At 47.4% G+C, this 21,312-nt stretch overlaps 1 protein-coding gene across 1 annotated transcript in view; it reads left to right on the top strand.

Annotated features, from left to right (window-relative positions):
- Positions 1-21,312, top strand: part of cpa6 (carboxypeptidase A6) — a 190,978-nt gene that overhangs the window by 32,761 nt on the left and 136,905 nt on the right. The gene's annotated exons all lie outside the window — the stretch shown is intronic.

The raw sequence follows: 21,312 nt of genomic DNA, 5'->3' as shown, positions 1-21,312 counted from the left end.
AAGGCAGAGGAATGGGAAAGGGGAGGAAAGAGGACAGGAAAAAGAGGGTAATGGGCAAGAAAGAGAAATGGGGGCAAGAAGGGCTGGGAGAGAGTGAGGGAGGACAATGAGAAGCAGAAGGGGAGGGCGATGGAGAAGTCGTTCCAACTCTCGCCACTTCAGGCACAAGCACCGCAGCGAACAACAGCACGGGGTAGGAGGAGGGGGATTGTCTACCCAGCCAAACCAGTCCTAGGGAAGAAACGGCTAGCTGAACAGGAGGTGAGTAATATTGGTTGCAACAGCGATATCCAAGCCAGGCTCTCAGATAATGGAGCAAGAATCACAGAGCCCATAGACACAACAGCACACTATCTGGAGAAGAAAATGAGAGAGGTTAGTGATATTTATACAATTAAAATATAAATTTAAAAGTTCAAATAGATTTGAAACTAATTGTACAATTTCCTCCTTGTCTTTTTCTTACCTTTATCAACACAGCTGACACCACTGAGGCTGAAAAACTTAGGCTGTTTCACAGCAATACCCATTGGCCAGATCTTACACCTGCATGCAGGTTGACAAGATGTTTTCTTAATCCTGTCTTCTAACTGATTTAGCAGTTAGAGTGTTACTAATTGTGATGAAATATTCCATTCATCACTCACCGAGTCTCGGATTTATTGAGGCACATCAATAATGTTAGCTAAGATTTAACATTGAAAACTCCCATCGCAGCACCACCTACAGGTAAACTGATATTGTAGGTAATATAATAGAAAAATACCGTAAAGACAGTTCGCATAAAAGTTTTCCATGCATTTTGAAATGGAATGATGTGACCCATCTACTATTTTAATCTATAATAGATTTATCTTTAAATATCAAACCATACGGAAATTTGGGAAGCAGATAAGTAGAGTTGGTTGGAGCATAGGAGTTTCTCTGCAGTACAGGCTGAGGAGCTGGAAGATGCAAAACTGAGGCTCTATAGCATCACCGTTGGAGGGAGAGTGTAATTACAATGTGACAAGCTTACATTGGCAGTTTCCATTATAAATATGGACATACGAATTTATAATAGAGCACAAAATACAAAGAGGTGGAAGTTATGTTTGTTATATAAAGCTCTGGTTATACCTCATCCTGCAGACTGTGTTTAATTCTGGGCACCGCACCTCGGCAAGGATATATTGACCTTGGAGGGGTTGCATCGCAGATTCACCAGAATGATGAGGACAGGTTGAATAGACTCGGCTTGTATTCCCTTGAATATAGAAGATTAAAGGGTGATCTAATTGGCGTGTTTAAGATGATTAAAGGATTTGATAAGGTGGCTAGAGGGAAACTGTTTCCTCTGGGGGGAATCCAGAACGAGGGGGCATAACCTTAAAATTAGAAATGAAAGCAGAAAATGCTGGAAACACTCAGCAGGTCAGGCAGCATCTGTGGAGCGAGAACAGAGTTAACGTTTCATGTTGATTAAATGTTATTTCAGGATTTCCAGCATCTGCAGTATTTTGCTTTTACCTTAAGATTAGTGTTAGGCAGTTCAGGGGTGATGTCAGGAAGCACTTCTTCACACAAAGGGGAGTGGAAATCTGGAACTTTTCCCCCAAAAAGCTTTGGAGGCTAAGTCAATTGTCAAAACTGCGATTGACAGATTTTTGTTAGGCAGGGGTTTTAAGGGTTATGGAACCAAGGTGAGTAAATGGAGTTGAGATACAGATCAGCATGATCTAATTGAATGGTTCACAGGCTCGAGGAGCTGGTTAGCCTACTCCTGTTCCTATGATGATATTTACAGAGCACATCAAGAACTGAAAAAGAAAGTGAACTCCCTGAACTGTGTACTCTAGAAATTGGCCAACACAAAATGTGGAGCTAACCCCAATACACTGAGCAACCAGCCTTGTCCTGTGTTACTTAATTGTGGTCACACTCAAGCCAAAATTGATGATGATCTCAATTTTGCTGATCTTGTAGGATCATCACAGGGACTTTGAAATCGACTCCCACACTGTCGCTATACTGCCTTGCAGGGATTGCACCCAGATGTAAGATTTTTTATATATTGGAGATGTATTTGAAGTCATACTGAATGGGTTGAGGCACTGACGGGGACACCCTCCACAGAAAGGAGTGGTCCAATAGCCTAGCAATAGATGGGGCGAATAGTGTCAACAATCATAGAATGGTTACAGCACAAAAGGAGGCCATTCAGCCTGTCTAGCCCATGCCTGCCCTCTGCAAGAGCACTTCAGCTAGTCCCACTCCTCCACCTTTTCCCCGTAGCCCTGCAATTTTTTTCTTTCAGGTACTTATCCAGGGTACTTATCCAATTCCCTTTTGAAAGCCACGATTGAGTCTGCCTCCACCACCCTTTCAGGCAGTGAATTCCAGATCCTAACCACTCGATGCGTAAATTTTTTTTACCACATGTCTGTCAATCACTTTAAATCAGTGTCCTCTGGTTCTCGACCCTTCTGCCAACGAGAACAGTTTCTCTCTGTCCACTCTGTCTAGACCCATCATGATTTTGAACACCTTTATCAAATCTCCGCTCAACCTTCTCTGCTCTAAGGAGAACAAACCCAGCTTCTCCAGTCTATCCACGTAACTGAAGTCCCTCCTCCCTGGAACCATTCTCATAAATCTTTTCTGCACCCTCTCTAAGGCCTTCACATCCTTCCTAAAGTGTGGTGCCCAGAATTGGACACAATACTCCAGTTGAGGCTGAACCAGTGTTTTATATAGGTTCATCATAACTTCCTTGCTTATGTACTCTATGCCTCTATTTATAAAGCCCAGGATCTCGTATGCTTTTTTTAACCACTTTCTCAACCTGCCCTGCCACCTTCAATGATTTGTGCACATATACCTCCAGGTCTCTCTGTTCATGCATCCCCTTTAGGATTGTATCCTTTAGTTTATATTGCCTCTCCTTGTTCTTCCTACCAAAATGTATCACTTCTCACTTTTCTGCATTAAATTTCATCTGCCACTTCTCTGCCCATTTCACCAGCCTATCTATGTCTTCTTGAAGTCTATCACTATCCTCCTCACTGTTCACTATACTTCCAAGTTTTGTGTAATCTGCAAATTTTGAAATTGTGTCCTGTACTCCCAAATCCAAGTCATTAATATATGTCAAGAAAAGCAGTGGTCCTAGTACCGACCCCTGAGGGACATCACTTCATACCTTCCTCCAGTCTGAAAAACAACCGTTCACCACTTAGCCAACAACACCCAGACAATCTGACTGCAGAGGCAAAAGAAGGTGGTAGGCCTGAAGAAAGCTGTCATTGTTTTACCAACAGTTTTCTATGCCAAGTAGCTGCCACAAGTACGCATCCCACAAAATGTTTCTTTATAACCTGTTAATACTTTTACTGCTGCCCCATTCAAAACACTCGTACAACCTTGCAGCCCTTTTGAATGCTTACCACATGTAGTCATCTTGCAGAAGGCCACAGATCCAAACTGCAGCTTGCATCTGAATCTATAATACTGATATCTTAAAGGAACATCTTCTTCTTTTTCTTCTTCTTAAGCAGTCCCTCGGAACCGAGGATGACTTGCTTCCACACTAAAAATGAGTTCTCAGGTGACTGATGAGCCCAGTGCGGGACCTACAGTCTCTGTCACAGGTGGGGCAGACGGTGGTTGAAGGGGTGGGTGGGTGGGGTGCTTGGGTTGACGTGCACTCCTTCCGCTGTTTGCACTTGGCTTCCGCTTGCTCCTGGCGAAGAGACTCGAGGTGTTCGGCGCCTTCCCGGATGCTTCTCCTCCACTTTGTGCGGTCTTGGGCCAGGGATTCCCAGGTGTCGGAGGGGATGTTGCACTTTTTCAAGGAGGCTTTGAGGGTGTCCTTGAAGCATTTCCTCTGCCTACCTGGGGCTCTCTTCCCGTGTCGGAGCTCTGAGTCGAGCGCTTGTTTTGGGAGTCTCGTATTGGGCATGCGGACGATGCGGCCCGTCCATCGGAGCTGATCGAGCGTGGTCAAAACTTCGATGGTGGGGATGTTGGCCTGAGCGAGAACACTGACGCTGGTGCGCCTATCCTGCCAATGGATTTGCAGGATCTTGCGGAGGCAGCGTTGGTGTTACCTCTCCAGTGCTTTGAGGTGCCTGCTGTACATGGTCCATGTCTCTGAAGCATATAGGAGGGCGGGTATCACTACTGTTCTGTAGACCATGAGCTTGGTGCCAGGTTTGAGGTCCGAGGGAACTTCATATAGTAAATCCTCTTAACACAACCTAGCTGAATGGTTGATTGTTCATTCACTCTCACACATTGATTAGCACTTGTATGTGGCTGTATATGCTCCTGAAACATGCAACATCAAAGACTATGGCCTAGAAATTCAGTTGCGTTCGCCAGCCGTTAGCGCCATAAGAGGGGTAGATTTCGAGCGCTAGGCACTTAGCGCCCGGGCGCAGGCCGATCTGCGCCTACGCCCAACTTCAGTTGACATTTAGCGCCGGCGCAAAGTGTTTGCGCCCGCTCAGCTGCGCGCGCAGCTTATGACGTCATTTCGTCGTGCAACGCTGTTTGTGCACCCCAAACCGGAAATTCAGTGGTGCCCGCCCAATGTGGGCGTGGCGCTGTTAAGAACTGTGAAGTGGAACGCAGCAGAGGCCCTGCGGGCCTCGGGGAGCGATAATTAAAGGGCACTTAGACTGAACTATAAAGGCCAGCCATTTTGCTGCAATGACTTTAGTGCTTTGGATTTCTGGACAGAGACCAAGGAACAGACCTTACTGATTTGGGACAACATAGGAGAGGTATTTTTGGCTTCTGGCCAGAGCTTGGAAATTTGACTCATTGTGATTTCACTGTTTGCAAGTTTATTATGGGGGCTGCATGGGGTTCCAACCCTCAGTTCCAGCATTATGTGCAAAGGGCTCGCAGACGCTGTGTGAGAGGGCCAGCCATGCCTAGACGCAGAGGGGCCATCAGGCGTCGGCAACGTAGGCCTTACCCACTCAGGGAATACCGGCAGCAGGTGTCCTATCTCACCATGACTGCCGCGCATTGTGTTAAGAGGCTGCGCTTCAGAAGGGAGGTGGTTGCAGAGATCTGCCAGCTGCTTCACAGAGATCTGCGTCCACAGCTGATGTGCAGGACGTCTCTGTCGGTGGAAGTGAAGGTCACGGTGGCTCTGAACTTTTATGCAAGCGGCTCCTTCCAAGCCGCTGCTGGGGACATAGCGAACATCTCCCAGTTCGCCGTGCATCGCTGCATCCGGCAGGTCACCGATGCCCTTTTCGCAAGGAGACACCAATTCATCTCCTTCCCCATGACCCTAGAGAGGCAGGAGCAGCGTGCAGTCGGTTTTGCCAGGATCGCCGACTTCCCCATGGTGCAGGGCGCCATTGACTGCACGCATGTGGCTATGCGGGCACCTATCGACAATGCCGAGGATTACCGCAACCGGAAGGGCTACCATTCCCTTAATGTACAGCTGGTGTGTGACCACAGGCAGCGCATCCTAGCTGTCAATGCCCGCTTTCCAGGAAGCAGCCACGATGCATTTATCCTGCGCCAGACTACTGTGGCTGACATGTTCAAGGCACAGCCTCCACCAAGGGGATGGCTTATTGGGGACAAGGGCTACCCTTTGTGTACATGGCTCATGACCCCGCTCCGCGCGCCCAGGACCCCTGCTGAGGAGGCATACAACGAAAGCCATCAAGCCACAAGGAACATCATAGAGCAAACGATTGGCGTCCTCAAGCAACGGTTCCGCTGCCTGGATCGTTCCGGCGGATCTCTACAGTATTCGCCGGATAGAGTCTCCCAGTTCGTCGTCGTTTGCTGCATGCTGCACAACCTGGCTATCCGCAGGACTCGGGCACTGCCACCTCACGTTGGACCACCACCTCAGGAGGACGAGCAGGAGGACCATGAGGAGGAGGAGGAGGAGGAGGAGTACCAGCCCAGGAGGGAGCCACAAGGTCCAAGGGCCGTCCGCCGGCGGCTTATTGAACGACACTTCTAGGCCCCCTGTCAGGGAATGGCTTGTGGCAATGAACGCACCTGAATGCAGCCGCTCCGCAAGCCCTCAGCCGGTTAACGCAACAACCACTTGAAACATGACACCTGGACAAGCTGAATAAATAAAAAGCTTTATTTAACAAACTCAGGGCCCTTCCCACATGAAACAGAAAAACAGACAAGACCCCCAAAAAACAGTCAAAAACATATCTCACTCCCACAACCTGGGGAGGAATAACAAAACTTGTCCATCCAATTGGCCTTCATCCTCGGCCTAACCAAGACAAACCCCCCCCATACAGAACACAAACACCCCCATATAAAAAAACAGTTGCCTTCATCTTCGGCTTTACCAAAATAAGCCCCCCCCATACAGAACACAAACACCCCCATATAAAAAAACAGTTGGCAACACACTCTACTTGGTGTGCCGAGAGGGCGAGTCCTTGTGCAGGCTTCTCCGGCCCCTGCCCGACCTGTTGCTCTGCCTCAACCTGGGCCCTGTGGGTGTTGCAAGGCTGGGGGAAGGCTCCTGAGGGGCACAATGCGTGACGGCAGATGCCCTTGGGGGTCGGCCTAGACGAGGTCCGGCCCTGGAGGGGCCGGCTGCTGACTGCTGCAGCTGTGGCTGGGCAGCATCAGTCTCTGCAGCAGCTCGTCGCAGCTTGGCTGGGGGAGTGGCAGTGGCGGCTGCAGCAATGGGGGCAAGCTGGCTGATGCCAGGCGCTCGCTGGTCGCCAGAGACACTGGCACTCGGCCGGGCTGGCACTGCAGCAAGCGCAGCAATCTGGTGAAGGCCAGACCGCTGTGCTGCAGCAGGGCGGCGGGTGCCCTGGCGATGCCTCCGTGACACAGCGAGTGTGGCAGAAGTGAGTGCCCGAACTGCCCTGGTCTGTGCCCGCATCAGACCAGCCAGTGTCTGCACGGCACCACTCAGGAACTCTCGACTCGCGTCCTGTGCTGCCGCGAGTTGGCCGACACCCCTGGCCTGTGAGTCCCCGAAATCGGCCACACTATGAGCCAGGGACTCAATGGCCTGAGGCAACTGTCCCACAACCCCCATGAACTCGGTGTGGCGCCGCTCCGAGTCCGCGGACATTTCATCAAGGAGGCGCACCTCCTGGGCGAGGACCGTCTCCGGACTGGAGGCCGGACTCTCCCTCTGGGGAGAAGGCCGCCGAGCTGCCCGACCCTTCCCGCGTGCCTGGACGCCACTGGGCCCAGCAACTGCCCTCCCCTGCAACACTTCCCCCCTCTGGGGAGAAGGCCGCCGTGCTGCCCGACCCTTCCCGCGTGCCTGGACGCCACTGGGCCCAGCAACTGCCCTCCCCTGCAACACTTCCCCCCTCTGGGGAGAAGGCCGCCATGCTGCCCGACCCTTCCCGCGTGCCTGGACGCCACTGGGCCCAGGAGCTACACCCCCCTGCAACACTTCCCCCGGCTCTCCTCCAGGCAAGACGTCTCCCCTCCATTGCCATCCCCTGGCGCGGATGAGGGTTCCCCCGATGTGCCGCCTTCCTCTTGGTCCTCGTCGTCCTCCTCTTCCGAGGGACTGGCACTCTCAGCTTCAGGGACCTCCTCCTCACCAGCTGAAAGCAGGAAGGCACAAGAGTAGCTTTAGAGTGAGGACAGGGCGTCAGCGAGGGAGGCATGAGTGGTGGCATTATGCGCATTGGTGGGACAGTGGCAAAGGATGTAGATCTGAAGCGCAAGGGGAACGAGAGAGGTGCAAATGGTCATGTCCTTACCATTGGGGCCCAGCACAGGGTCGGCATCTCCAATAGCTACGGGGCCAACCACCCGGGCACGCATGAGTCGAGCCACGCGCTCCTCCAGGTCACTGAGCTCCTGGAACTGGACACGGCCTCCCCCGGTGACAGTCCGGCTCTTCAGATTCTGCGCCAGCTTGGCCTGCAAGAGAAAGGACGGCCTCTAAGTACAGTGTGGTGCCCTGTTGTTGTGTGCACTGCCTCCCATGGTGGAATAGCTTGGCCAGTGTGGTGCCCTGTTGTTGTGTGCACTGCCTCCCATGGTCGAATAGCTTGGCCAGTGTGTAAAGTGCAGAAAGTGCTATTGATGATCATGCCAGTGCCATAGCTGCGGGAGGAGGGCTGGCCATTAGGCCTTTGAGGTCCCTTTGCCCATAATGTGAGGTGCACATGCAAGGATGAGGAGGACACTGGAAAGGGTACTCACCCTGACCAACCGAGTGAGGTCGTTGTACTTCTTGCGGCATTGGTCACCAGTCCTGGGGACATCGCTGTTGGCTGAGACCCTCTGGGCGATTTCCCTCCAGGCTCTCCTGTACTGCCTCCTGGGAGCCTTCTTGCCACTGTCCAGGCACAAGATCACTCTTTTCTTTTCCAAACCCCTAAGCAGCACCCTCAAAGCATGCTCTGAGAAGCGCTGCGCTCGTTCACGGCCCTTCTGCATGGCTTCAGGCGCTATTTGGGTCCACCAGCAGTGTTCAGGCCTAGCTGCAGGGCTCCACTATCCAGGGCGTGGCAGCAGACAAAGTCGACCCTTCCCCCTTTAAGAGCTGGCCGGCGTCAGGGTTTCTGCTGTCAATCAAAACATGACCGCACCTGCGCTGCGCCCGGCCTCGGCGTTGTCAGTCTGCACCGTCGGCTTAGCGCCTAAAGATAGGAGTGCAACGCCAGTTTCAGCGCTCGCCCAAACTCCTTGGCCAAAGCTACTGAATATCGGCGAAGTGGCCTCCACTTTCCGGTGGGCGCTAAATTTAGCGCCCGCCCGACTTTAGCGCCCCAGAAGTGGCTATACTGAATTTCTAGGCCTATTTATATAAATGCAAGTTTGTTTGTTTTCTTCTCTACTTGCAGGACAAGATAGCACATAACAGAAAAAGAAAAATCCAAACTAGAGAAGACTCCAGAGATTTCAAATCCTTGACTGTCTTTGAAGAGGCTATGTGGAACCCGATTAGCTATGAGAGCAGCAAGGGAATGGGGAAAGGTGAAACTTGTTGACTGCTTTCATGTCTCCTCCCATCATTAATCATTCACAGGCATAAAACCATCACACAGTCTATTGCATTGCAGCCAACATTATGCTCTTGTTTTTGTAGGCCTAGAATAGCAAGCAGGAGCACTAAGAATGGCCCGAGCAAGCCTCTACCACACAGCAACCTGTGTCATTCTCATCATCAATCACAAGCACCAGCCTACTCCCAATGTCACCTGTCACCCATTCCAACCCCCTCCCCTCCCCCTCGTCCAGGTCTTGCTGCATATGGGCATGGACTGCTTCATTATCTGAGGAGTTGTGAATGGCACTGAACACTGTGCAGTCATCAGCGAACATCCCTATTTCTGACCTTATGTTGGAGGGAAGGTCATTGATGAAGCAGCTGAGGATGGTTGGGCCTAGGACACTGCCCTGAGGAGCTACTGCAGCGATGTCCTGGGGCTGTGATGATTGACCTTCAATCACCACAACCATCTTCCTTTGTAAGAAATCACACAACACCAGGTTATAGTCCAACAGCTTTATTTGAAATCACAAGCTTTGTGCCAGGTATGACTCCAGCTAGTGGAGAGTTTTCCCCCCGATTCCCATTGACTTCAGTTTTACTAGGGCTCCTTGATGCCACACTCAGTCAAATGCTGCTTTGATGTCAAGGGCAGTCACTCACCTCACTTCTGGAATTCAGCTCCTTTGTCCATGTTTGGACTAAGGCTGTAATGAGGTCGGGAGCAGAGTGGTCTTGGCGGAACCCAAACTGGGCATCGGTGAGCAGGTTATTGGTGAGTAAGTGCCGCTTAATAGAACTGTCGATGACACCTTCCATCACTTTGCTGCTGATTGAGAGTAGACTGATGGAGCGGTAATTGGCTGGGTTGGATTTTTCCTGCTTTTTGTGGACAGGACATACCTGGGCAGTTTTCCACATTGTCGGATAGATGCCAGTGTTGTAGCTGTACTGGAACAGCTTGGCTAGAGGCGTGGCTAGTTCTGGAGCACAAGATGGTTGCAAACACTTCAGCCTTGTCTTTTGCACTCACATGCTGGGCTCCACCATCATTAAGGATGGGGATATTCATGGAGCCTCCTTCTCCCGTTAGTTGTTTAATGGCCTACCACCATTCACGACTGGATGTGGCAGGACTGCAGAGCTTTGATCTGATCCGTTGATTGTGGGATTGCTTAGCCCTGTCTATAGCATGCTGCTTCTGCTTTTTAGCATGCACGTAGTCCTGTGTTGCAGCTTCCCCAGGTTGGCACCTCATTTTTAGGTATGCCTGGTGCTGCTCCTGGCATGCTCTTTTACAAACCTTATTGAACCAGGGTTGGTCCCCTGGTTTGATGGTAATGGTAGAGTGAGGGATATGTCATGCCATGAGGTTACAGATTGTGGTGGAATACAATTCTGCTACTGCTGATGACCCACAACGCCTCATGGATGCCCAGTTTTGAGCTGCTAGATCTGTTCTGAATCTATCCCATTTAGCACGGTGGTAGTGCCACACAACACGATGGAGGGTGACCTCAGTGTGAAGACGGGACTTCGTCTCCACAATGATTGTGCGGTGGTCACTGCTACCAATACTGTCATGGGCAGATGCATCTGCAACAGGTAGATTGGTGAGGACGAGGTCAAGTAGGTTTTTCCCTCGTGTTGGTTCTCACCGCCTGTCGCAGGCCCAGACTGGCAGTTATGTCCTTCAGGACTCGGCCAGCTCGTTCAGTAGTGGTGCTACCGAGCCACTCTTGGTGATGGACATTGAAGTCCCCCCCCCACCCAGAGTACATTCTGTGCTCTTGTTACTCTCACTGCTTCTTCCAAGTGGTGTTCAACATGGCAGAGTATTGATTCATCAGCTGAGGGAAGGTGGTAGGTGGTAATCGGCAGGAGGTTTCCTTGCTCATGCTTGACCTGATGCCATGAGACTTCATGGCCTGCGGAGTCAATGTTGAGGACTCCCAGGGCCATTCCTTCCTGATTGTATACCACGGTGCCACCACCCCTGGTGGGTCTGTCCTGCTGGTAGGACAGGACATACCCAGGGATGGTGATGGAGGAGTTTGGGACATTGGCTGAAAGGTATGATTCTGTGAGTATGACTATGCCAGGCTGTTGCTTGACTAGTCTGTGGGACAGCTCTCCCAATGTTGGCACAAGTCCCCAGATGTTGGTGAGGAGGACTTTGCAGGGTTGACTGGGCTGGGTGTGCTGGTATCGAGGTTGATGCCGGTTGGTCCGTCCAGTTTCCTTTTTATTATTGTGTTTCGTATCAGTTTGTTACAGCAGTGAGGCTTGCTAGGCCATTTCAGGGGGCAGTAAAGATTCAACCATATTGCTGTGGGTCTGGAGTCGTATATAGGCCAGACCAGGTAAGGACGGCAGATTTCCTTCCCTAAAGGACATCAGTGAACCAGATATGTTTTTACAACAATCAGATAGTTTCATGGTCACCATTACTGATATTAACTTTTTATTCCAGATTTATTTAATTAACTGAATTTAAATTCCCCAGCTGCCATGGTGGGATTTGAACTGACGTTTCTGGATCATTGGTCCAGGCCTCTGGATTATTAGCCCAGTGACATTACCACTATGCTACCTTTGTGTCTTGCTTTTCCACCAATCTTTGTATTGTCAGCTAATTTGCTGACGATACAAAGAGAGGTGGGAAAGCAAGTTGAGGAGGACACGGAGTCTACAAAGGGATATAGATAGGTTAAGTGAGTAGGCAAAAATTTGGCAGATGGAGTATAATGTGGGAAAATGTGAGGTTATCCACTTTGGCAGGAAGAATAGCAAAGCCAAATATTATTTAAATGGAGAGAGAATGCTGCATTACAGAAGGATCTGGGTGTCCTCGTACATGAAACACAAAGTTAGTTTGTAGGTGCAGCAAGTAATTCGAAAGGCAAATGGAATGGTGGCCTTTATTGCAAGGGGGATGGAGTATAAAAGTAGGGAAGTCTTGCTACAACTGTACAGGGCGTTAATGAGACCTTACCTGGAGTTCTGCAAAAAAATGTCTCCTTAATTAAGGAGGGATATGCTTGCATTGGAGACAGTTCAGAGAAGGTTCACTAGGTTGATTCCTGAGATGAAAGGGTTGTCTTATGAGGAAAGGGTGAGCAGGTTGGGCCTATACTCAGTGGAGTTTAGAAGAATGAGAGGTGATCTTATCGAAACATAAGATTCTGAGGGTGCTTGAGAGGGTGGATGCTGAGAGGATGTTTCCACTCGTGGGGGAATCTAGAACTAGGGGGCATAGTTTCAGGATAAGGGGTCGCCCATTTAAGGCTGAGATGAGGAGGAATTTCTTCTGAGGTTCGTGAATCTTTGGCATTCTCTACTCCAGAGAGCTATATTCAAGGCGGCGATACAGATATTTGAGCTACAGTGGAGTCGCGGGTTATGGGGGACAGGCAGGAAAGTGGAGTTGAGGCCAAGATCAGATCAGCCATGATCTTATTGAATGGCGGAGCAGGTTCGAGGGGCCGAATGGCCTACTCCTGCTCCTGTTTCTTATGTATGTTATGTTCTTTTTTTCTCCTTTCCTTTCTACTAAATCCGGTGAGAGCAGCACTTAAAGTAACCCCATAGTTTGAAAATGAACAGCAGCAAGAATAAATGCAGCATGCAGCTTTAAGGGGTTGCTGTCCGGGAACTTGGCTGACCCATAATATGCCAATATAAATGGATTATCTTAGAGCACTGCATGTGTTGTGGAAGAAACCAAGAATTTCACATCTTATTTGCATTGAATTTGAATGCCAAGTGAAGCTTTCTCCCATTTTGTGTGTGAGCGCATACCATAGGTAGGGACCTAGGTAAAGAATTTAGCAAAAAGCACACAGGCAGGCGGGAAGGGAGTAAGTTTCCAAGTTTGTAATATTCTACCCCTGAACATATTTTCACACTTGGGTCTTCACTATCTTTTATAATTCCAGTCATTATTGGAACATTTCCTTATTACGATGGATAACCAGTTTATATGTTCCCGTATTACCATGTTGAAGTTGTAATTCATAGGAATTCATGCACTATCTCTAATAATGGTGGCTGATTCAAATCTAATTTTTCACACCTTTTTTGATCATATGGCAAGGAACTGTTAATCAGCACTTCATTGTTTCTGAGAGGAGCCAGTTGATAATCATTATGGTGTAATCCTTCAGAGAGAATAGGAATCATTTCTGTTTGTTTTCGGTTTTGCCCATCCTCCACTATTATTTTGTAAGATATTTTCCCTCTATTTAGGTACATTTCTCAGACCGAGAAACTGGAAAGGCAACCTGCTCCTAGGCCTCTGCTGCACTAAGTCGATATTAGGAAGTGCACAAGAATGATGCATCATACTTTATTTTTTTTTCAATCAGTGTCTCCGGACAATTATCCTGCCTAGAAGAGTTTCAGAACTGTCTGAAAACATGAGAGCACATCTGTGTCTTTTTATTCTATAGTGCAGCATAGCACACCAACATGTTGGGCCATTGGGCCAATAACTAATAACATTGCACTTTAGTCTTTGGAATTTGTATTTTCCAGAATTCTATGGGCCCCATCTGACTGCTGAAGGTCTTATTATTTTTCTGCCTGATTTCTCCACTTCCTAGCCAGGGGGTCACATAACCAATTGTAATACCCCAACCCCCACCACCATGCTCATTTGAAAACTACTAATTCAGACCAGACTAGAGAAGTTACTTCAAATCCTCCTAGGTTTTATGACTCAGTATTACATCATGTAGTGCATTTACCCATTGAGCTATCAGCAAGTCCTAAAACTCTTGTTTTAATATGGCGAATTAATTTTTCAAGGAGCAATTAAATGTAGTATGGGGACTAGTGATTGCAGAGACAGCTAATTTTTTGACCATATTCTGAACCCTGCTGTTCACTGGGAATATTAAAAATAAAGCTCCTGTAAGATCAAAATATATTTTCGGTTTTATGGCCCATATTTTCTGATCCCTACGTGTGTGTATGAGCTGTGTACACACCCGTAGGGGCCTCGCAAGTGCCAGTTTCAGGCATGCGAAGCACATGCGCTGAAAACCGGCACTTCCGATCTGTCAAGAATTCTCTTGACGGATCCTCCGCCTGCCTTGGAGGAGGGCCTCCGCGGGCAGGGAGTTCTGCTTTCTGCACAACCTCTGCCCGCTGAAAACCTTTAAAAATTATACGCCTGGTAAAAGTAGGCGTAAGGCCTGTTTTTACCAGCATGAGTTTAAAAAGGTAAAAAAAAATTTCACTCATTTATAATTTTATTACTTTTAAAAAAAAGGTAAGTTTATTTTTAGCCCTGTAAAAAACTTCAATTATTTTTTCCAAAAATTAAATTTTTGTTTAAAATATTTAATTTAATGTAATTTTAACTAATTTTAAATGTGATTTAAATTTTTTATGTTTTAGTGTGTTTTTTGAGTGATCCCCATTCATATTTTTGACAGGTCTATCCGGAGAGACCTGTCAAAAGTGTGCAGGGGCATCCCCTTCTTTGATTGGTTCCCCCATGGCCCACATGATCCCAGGGACGCTTGCGAACTGCCTGCGCCCTGGGATACCTGGGCCTCTGCGCACGCACCAGGAGAGGCCCAGGAGCGGAAGTGTCAGGACCTACGAAGCCAGCAGGCAAGTTCATAGATTTTTTTTTCCAGATCGGAGGCATCCACACGCAGGAAGCCTCCGATTGGAAAACCCGGGCCATTATCATGTTTTTGTATTTGATTTCATTAAGTTTTATGAACAGAAGCCAATCCAATACTGGTCATTCTGATGAGACCAAAAAGTTTGAATGGTTAAATAATAAAGTTCTATTCTCTCCAGTTTGGTTCTGCAATCCTCAAACTGTTGAGTATACTTGCTATCTTCATTGCCTGCTTGTAATTATTTCTGTTGATTCCAAAACTCTTAACTTTATTTGCTAAGAATATTTAAAAAATGGAATCTCCAAAGCCTTTGATCTTAATGAGATAAAAGAACCTAAGATGTAATGCCTCTGGTCAACTTGGTTGTTTATTCATATTGCATTTTTCCTTAATGGTTGTTTAGGTTTTCAATACACATAATAGAATTGTAAAAATTCTAATGAGGAAAAAAGTATAGTGTTACAGATTTAATTTACCCATATTCTTAAGTTGAGTACTTTTTTGTTAAAACTATTATATTCAGCCAGCTAAGAGGGAAAGTGCAACCTAATATGCTGGTATTTTAACATAAAGTGGTATGGAGTTAGTTAAAATGTTTTCAAAATAGTTGCTGCATAATTAAATCAGCGTGTTGCAGCATATGTGTTAAAATGCAGGTAATTTTGTATATAGCAGTGAATGAAAATCATAGCTGGTATTAGGTAATTAATAATCAAGTAGAGAAAAGGAGGATCACATTTCAAAATTCAGCTACCAGCTGTCATTTGCCTTTGATCAGACATGATTCCTGATGAATGACGTTCTGTTATCTGTCAGAATAGAATTCTTGTCACCGTTAGTCTTGCCACATTAGAACACAGCTGACAGGAACACCCAGAGATAAAAGGAGCCTGATGAGTGTAAAAAGTCTAAGTTGCAGATCCGCACATACAGCTGCCTAATAGTGCTGGCATGTAGACAACCTGGTGGCATATTGCATCAATGCTCCATACTATGAATAGCTCTGAGTTTGAATTTAGTTTTGCCTATCAGTTTGAATGTTTTCTTCTCCTAGATGCGGAATTGCCAATCTTTTCTGGGTTATTGAAGTAAAGTGGATGGGGATTGGTTGTATGGAGGAGCAGCAAGTCAGCAGATCAGCTGCAATCCTCTATACCAGTGAGGGCAGTCCATACTGAAAGTTCCCATCAATATTATTAATGTTTACTCCACTTGTAATCTGCAGTTTAATGAAATATGTAAATCTCCAGATTTCTTTTCAAGCAGTTTCTTTGCACATCCAAATATTATTGTATGGCTGATCAGCTGTTTTAGCTCTAACTGATCTTGCGGTCCTTGTCAGTGGAGTGGAAAATGAAGCACTAAATAAAAGATCCATTTTATTAATTGATAAAAATGAATAAACCCTTTGCTCAAACATAAAGGAGATGCTAAATTAATGCTGAACTGTTCACTTCCACTAGCTACTTTTCTGTTGCATCTGAGCATTTGAGAAGTAGCTTGTGGTAGTAAACAGTTCAATGTAACAAACAAATTTTGATATGCCCAAAGGTTCTGCATTCAATTCTTCTGTTTGCAGAAGCATTGTGTTCAAGCCTCATGGGTGCTGCGTGCCTATCAAACCTGTGCCATTTAGGACACCGGCTGTTAGGCCACAGGGATACATGTTTCACATTATCCTCTTCCTGGAATCTGCCTTGTTGCAGCTCCTTGTTTGGCAAAGATGCATATGCCTCTTTCAGTGGCAATATTGTGTAGCACGCAATATTCTACAGTTACTCTACCAGCTCGACCAGGGTCGTACTGCAAGATATTACAAGAGCAATCCAAACATCAAAAGTGTTCTAACAAACTGAAGGTTTGTTCTGTTATATTTCTGCTCTGCAAATGTTCCTCTTTGTAGCCCTTGTGAGGTTTGAGGGTTCTGCAGAGTCTGCCATGTTTGGACCGGACAACCCAGGAGCTAACGTTGAATTCTGCCTTCTCCCTTGAACGGGTGGGGAACTCTGATTCCCTGAAGATATGTGCATCATTGTTGAGTCTGAGTGTCCCAGATATGCTTATTCTAAATCACTGGACACAGACAACAAGAATAACTTAAACAGGTCTTTACTAATCGAAGGTCAGGGCTGCACTGCTTAGCAAATTACTACACAGAGTTTATATACCGGTGTGGTCACCACCGGTACTACAATATACAGTAGCCAAGAGAAAGTAGTCCATCTCTTAAGGTAGTCTCTTAAGGTGGTACAGGTTACATACACCATAATTCCTCCCTTTTTAGCTTAACAGTGTACATCCCAATTTAAACATAACATGGATAACATATATACAACTTCATGCAAAACTGTTCAAAGATTCAGTCTCTGAGGAGGCCTCCTGATCCGAGTTGGATAACGCCTTTCAGGGGTCTCTGATTCTCGTTGCTGGGGTGACTCATCTAGTTGATCTCTTATGGATTGGACATCATCAGGTACATTGGCGTCTGAGGTAGATGCTTCAGGTTCACTAACTTCTTCCACTGGTGTCTCTGTCGTAGCCATGGGTTCGACCCTTGTTCTCGATTCTACAAGTTGGTCAGCATGACGTCGTATTACGTTTTCACCAATATCCACCGTGTACATCAGGGGTCCTTGTCTGGCACGAATTGTTCCAGATTGCCATTTCTCATTCTTATAGTCCCGGGCTAACACTGGTTGTCCTATTTCGAAACTCCGAGTGGTCTTGTTATTTATATGCTGGAACTGTTTGTTTTCGACTTCCCTCCGCACATTTGGTTTTAACAAGTCCAACCTGGACCGCAACCTCCTGTTATAGAACATCATGGCAGGGCTTTGATTTGTCACTGCATGAGTGGCGTTTCGATATGCCATTAGGAAATTGTCCACCTTGTGTTGTAGTGGAATCTGGTCTTCGCTCATGGCCTTTATCGCCTTTTTGAACGTTTGTACAAATCTCTCGGCCAACCCATTTGTAGCCGGATGATATGGGGCAGAGGTATAATGTTTCACCCCATTCTTCTTCATGAATTTCTGGAATTCTTCTGACACGAACTGCGGTCCGTTGTCTGAACGTATTTGTTCTGGCAATCCATTTCTTGCGAATATCGTTCTTAGAACTGCGATCGTCTTTTCCGAGGTAGTGGTCGCCATCTTAATCACTTCTGGCCATTTAGAATGTGCGTCTACCGCAATTAAAAACATGGAGTCCATGAATGGACCTGCGAAGTCAATATGTACACGTTGCCATGGGGTTGAAGGCCATTCCCATGGATGCAGCGGTGCAATTGGAGGTGCATTTTGAACTTTTTGGCACCCTGAGCAGCTTTTAGTCAGATCCTCTATTTGTTGGTCGATACCTGGCCACCACACATAAGCCCTAGCAAGGCTTTTCATCTTGACTCCCCCCAGATGACCTTCATGCAGTTCCTTTAGAACTCTCTCCCTTAATTTAGGAGGAATAATCACCCTTGTTCCATACATCAATGTTCCTTGACAGACGGACAGCTGTTCTCGTCTGGCTGAGAATGCCGGTAACAGTGGTTCACCATGAGCTGGCCATCCCTTCACTGTCAATTCGTAGACCCGAGACAGTGTCGGGTCGTTCCTGGTTTCTCTCTCAATACTTGCATTGGTGACTGGTAAACATTCGATGATGGTCGCGTGAAATAACTCAACAGGGTCAACTGTCGGTGCCTCTTCCGCTGTAGATAGTGGCAGGCGCGACAGCCCATCATCATTACCATGTTGCTTTGTACCTTTGAATTCGATCTGATATTGATGTGCCCCTAGGAAAAGGGACCATCTCTGGAGCCTCTGCGCTGTCATCACCGAAACACCCTTCTTAGGGTTAAAAATGGAAACCAACGGCTGGTGGTCTGTCAGCAGCGTAAACTTTTGCCCTTGCAGGTAATGATTAAATTTTTTTTACTCCCCACACAAGGCTGAGAGCCTCCCTATCTATCTGAGCATAGTTGCGCTCAGCGGAGGTCAATGATCTGGATGCGAACGCGACTGGTCTTTCCAAGCCATTTGGCAACTTATGTGAGAGCACTGCCCCAATACCATATGGAGAAGCGTCACAAGCTAAACGAATAGGCAGCGTTGGGTTAAAGTGAGCCAAAACTTCCTTAGAGGTGATCAATGCCTTGCTTTTGTGAAAGGCCCGCTTACAGTCCTCGCTCCACTTCCATGGCACTCCCTTCTGCAAAAGAGCGTTCAGCAGGTGTAGCACCGTGGATAAATTTGGCAGAAACTTATGGTAATAGTTAATCAACCCTAGGAACGACCTCAACTGGGATACATTTTCCGGAGCGGGAGCCTTCACAACAGCTTCGATCTTGTCAGGTGACTTGTGAAGCCCCTCCTGGTCAATGACATGACCACAGTACGAGATTTGCTTCTGAAAGAACTCACATTTCTGGCGATTAACTCGAAGTCCATATTCTTTCAATCTGGTGAGCACCTGTTCCAAATTTGTAAGGTGTTCCTCATCATCATCTCCTGTAATCAGAATGTCGTCCAGGTAGCATTGTGTGCCTGGAATTCCCTGTAATACCTGCTCCATGGCCCTTTGCCAAATCGCTGGAGCCGATGCCACTCCAAAAAACAGTCTATTATACCGATATAAGCCCTTATGCGTGTTGATCGTGAGATACTGGCGTGACGCTTCATCAACTTCCATCTGTAAGTACGCCTGCGCCAGGTCTATCTTGGTGAAGTGTTTCCCGCCAGACAACGAAGCGAAGATATCCTCAATCCGTGGAAGCGGATATTGCACCGTGTGAAGCACCGGATTAACAGTGATCTTGAAATCGCCACAGATGCGAACCTTCCCCGGTTCCCCCGGCTTGTTACTCGATGAACGCTTCATGACGGGAACAATGGGCGTAGCCCATTCACTCCAGTCCACCTTTGACAGTACTCTGGAACGTTCTAGTCCCTCCAGCTCAGCTTCCACAGCAGGTCGTATTGCATAAGGTACCGGTCTAGCTTTGAAAAATTTCGGGTTTGCATGTTCTTCAACCTTGATGTTTGCCGTAATTCCTTTCAGTGTTCCCAGTCCCTGCTGGAACACCTCTTTAGCATCGTCCAATATTCTGGACAGTCGTTTAGGTTTGACATCGTCCTTTTTACCGGAATCTACAGTTAGTGCTTTTAAGGAATGCCAGTCCATATTTATTCTCCTGATCCATTCCCGTCCCAGTAGTGGTGGACCTCCCTCAGGTAACACATATAAGTCCATTCCTCGGTTTTCTTTACTCTTGTGGACCACCTTTACCTTTATCTTTCCGATGGGGTATACTCTTTGCCCCGTGTATGTTTTCAATACAATCTCCGTATCCCTTAGGGGAATGTGTGGAAATAACCTTTTGTAATCTTGCTTATTCATGACCGTCAATGCCGATCCAGTGTCCAATTCCATCTTCACTTGGACTCCTGCTATCTGAAGTGTGACCCAGATAGTTTGGTGGTCTGCTGTGTTACCCACATTATGTATTCTTAGACAACCCAGTTCCTTACTGCTGGAGTCTGAATCCGTCTTCTGTTCATCCGAACTGTTCTCTGTCACCTTGTGTACCTTTTTGCACTTTTCCTGCGGTGACTTTTTGTTGCTGGTCTTCTTTCCTGACCGGCATACTTTAGCTATGTGACCTAGCCTGCCACATTTTCTGCATTCCTGATTTTTGAACCAGCACTGGTTCTGATCGTGCATTGTCCTTCCGCAACGATAACACTTTACTGCACCCAATGCCATTCGATTGGTGCTGAGTTCCGATGACCTTAGCTGCATTTCCGCGGTGCCTCTTGCTGCGGCCTCGTGCGATGCAGCAATGGTGACAGCTTTATCAAGCGTAAGGTCCTTTTCCTCTAGCAGTCGCTTTTGAGTTCCTTCTTTTAGTAATCCACACACAAATTTATCTCTCAGAGCGTCTGCTAGTCCTGTACCAAACTGACAGTACTTTGATAGCTTACGCAGTTCAATTAAGAATTCAGCGTTGCTTTCCTCTTTCAGCTGCGTTCTTCTGTAAAATTTAAATCGTTCCGCTATCAGCAGCGGCATGGGGTTTAAATGTTCTTGCAGGATAGTAACAATATTCGCGAAAGTCTGATCTGCCAGTTTATCTGGTGTTACAAGGTGCCTCAATAACCCGTACGTCTTCGCACCCATTGAGTTTAATAAGGTTATTGCTTTCTTATCATCTGGTACCTCATTTGCTGTACAATAAACTCCAATGCGTTCTACATACGTGGCCCAATCTTCAACATCGCTATCAAAAGCAGTGATGTTACCGTGTTTAGGCATCCTTGAGAGTTTCTTTAAATATTTTATTTTCCCAAAATGGCGGCTTCCCGTGCTTGTCTTCTTCCCCCACCTACTAAAATGGTGGCTTCCCGCACTTGGCGGCTTTTCCCGCGCTTGTCTTCTTCCCCCGCCGACTACAATGGCGGCTTCCCGCGCTGGTCTTCTTCCCCCGCTGGCTACAATGGCGATTACCGTGCTGTTGCCGTTCTCGCCTCCCAGCGGTTCTTAATTTCCCTGACGCTGCTTTTGTTCCCCCGCGGTTCTCGTGGGCATTAACGCTTCCCTTGTCGCTGCGCCTCTCGGCCCCGATTGCAGCCCGGCCCTTTACACCGGCTGTGGTCGAGTTCTCCGCCCTTTTTCCTCCGGTTTCCCTCCCCTTCTCCACTGACAACGCGCCCG

This window comes from Somniosus microcephalus, chromosome 7, assembly GCF_052327205.1.
Source record: "Somniosus microcephalus isolate GS21.2 chromosome 7, FLI_Smic_1.0, whole genome shotgun sequence".
Classification (NCBI taxonomy): Eukaryota; Metazoa; Chordata; class Chondrichthyes; order Squaliformes; family Somniosidae; genus Somniosus; species Somniosus microcephalus.
Note: the sequence above shows the minus strand (reverse complement) of the source record. Positions and strands in the feature narration are given on the sequence as shown.